The 1,853-nt window shown below is 40.6% G+C and overlaps 1 long non-coding RNA gene across 1 annotated transcript; it reads right to left on the reverse strand.

Annotated features, from left to right (window-relative positions):
* Nucleotides 1-589: 589 nt before the first annotated feature.
* On the reverse strand, nucleotides 590-1,799 carry LOC127751051 (uncharacterized). Its single transcript, XR_008011952.1, has 2 exons — nucleotides 1,029-1,799; nucleotides 590-768 (listed from the first exon to the last, which is right to left on the reverse strand). It is a non-coding gene; the product is annotated as an uncharacterized LOC127751051 (long non-coding RNA).
* Between the last annotated feature and the right edge of the window lie 54 nt (nucleotides 1,800-1,853).

Raw genomic sequence — 1,853 nt, forward strand, 5'->3', positions numbered from 1 at the left:
CCTGAGTTGTCTGCCACTTTCATTATTAAAAATGTTTCTGTTATTTCTTTTACAGTAAAGTTCGAAGGGGCTTTTCAGCTCGACACCTAGTCTTGAACATGGATACTCAAAACAGTACGTATAAGTTGATTTTTTAAATTCAAAGAGTGATGTTGTAAATAAGTGTTAAAAAATATACATTTCAAATTAATTTTCCCTGTGCAGGAAGTCTCTTGCAACTGGTTTTGATGATAGCGGGTTTGATGATATGCAGACAGAAACCACCTTGGAAATCAGCGACCAACAGTCAGTACGAAAACTTTACATGCTAGAAGTTATAAATCATATAAGTCTGTCTCTAATTTGTCACTTTTATTTTAGATTGAATGTCACTAACCAGTCCAGTGAGCAGGAGCTAGAGGTCGCAGATGACCATGATGAGATTGTGTAAGTGTAAGGATAACACGAGTTAAACGCGAATAGTCTCTGAAGATTTTTACCAGGGGATGTAAGGAAAGACGGCCGAATTGACGTTGAAACGGTGGCTTAAAAGGGTGGAGCTTCAGAGCAGTACTGCTGAGAGAAGTACTGTTTTAGTTGGTGAGGCGCATTTCTGAGACACGCTTTATTTGCGTACAACCTCCTGTGGACGATTTAATTCTCGACGTGTCGTCGTCGTGTTTTAGTATCTCAGTCAATACTTCCTGTCTGCAACTGGTATTTTTGTTTGCTTGGCCCTTGGTCCCCTTCTAGGATGAAATCACTTGCTAAATAGTCCGTACACCTTCCCTGAAATAAATGCAAAATAGTTTAATAAACAGCATTTAAGTGCGAAATAGGCCTGGATATCCTGTAAGTGCTGCGAAATACCCCGAAATAATCCGTAATAACCTTGAAATGACCGAAATGGCAGGAAAAATAACACGAAATAGCCCGTACGCTATGTACTCAAGTGATCTGGTCCCTTCCCAAAAATTTAAGCGTGGTGTCATCCACCTTAATCTACCGAAAAAAGCCTATCATAAGGCTAGCAAATAATGGACAAGTACCAAAAGGGTTCCTAAACGGACCAACGAACCGCAGATGGATCAGCTGATGTTAATCCCATGGCCACCAACCTGAAACCAGACGCAGGAGGTAAGAGAGAGTGGGGCAGTGTGTAACAGATTTTGGAATTTGGTTCAAAAAGTCAAACTATGTAAAAATGTTAGGTATATCGGATGCAAAAGGATAGATTGGACCTGTACCAAGCCTAAAAATTGCTCGGGTGTGTCTGCATTTGTTTGTTATACACTGCCCCGCCCTAGGGCAGTGTGTAACGACAGTGGGGCAGTGTGTAACAAAGTTAAGGATTGAGTTCTGGAGACAGAAAGGGAGAAAACAGATTCTCCTTGCTTTCTGCAACAGCTGCCAATATTATATCAGTTTTTTCAACAAGATCCATTTTTTAACGGGATTTTTGTTTAATTTAATCGAAAACACATGATGGGTAATTATTTTAGATTTATTTTGTGAATTTGGACTGTAAACAAACAACTGTGCATCAGTGACAGTGTTATGGCATAGGCACATCATTGATTTAAGCAAATAAGGCGATTCGTCTTTTAACACATTGAGCCAGACTACACAATACGTTCATGTTACACACTGTCCCAAGGTACACAGCCTGTTTTGTGGTCTCGTACGCCAAGAACCCTCGAGGTTGTGTTAGTGACAACGACCATTTTCGAAGTGCTAAAGTGTCTACTTCTAAAGAATATCATTAGGTGGGGGAAGTTTGGAACCCAACGACCTCAACCCAAGTAGATTTTGTCCCAAAAAAAGGAAAATTGGCTAAAAACAGGGTGGACCTGACATGGCCGTCATCTCGCCGC

Source organism: Frankliniella occidentalis, unplaced genomic scaffold, assembly GCF_000697945.3.
Source record: "Frankliniella occidentalis isolate FOCC.00 unplaced genomic scaffold, Focc_3.1 Scaffold323, whole genome shotgun sequence".
NCBI classification, from domain to species: Eukaryota; Metazoa; Arthropoda; class Insecta; order Thysanoptera; family Thripidae; genus Frankliniella; species Frankliniella occidentalis.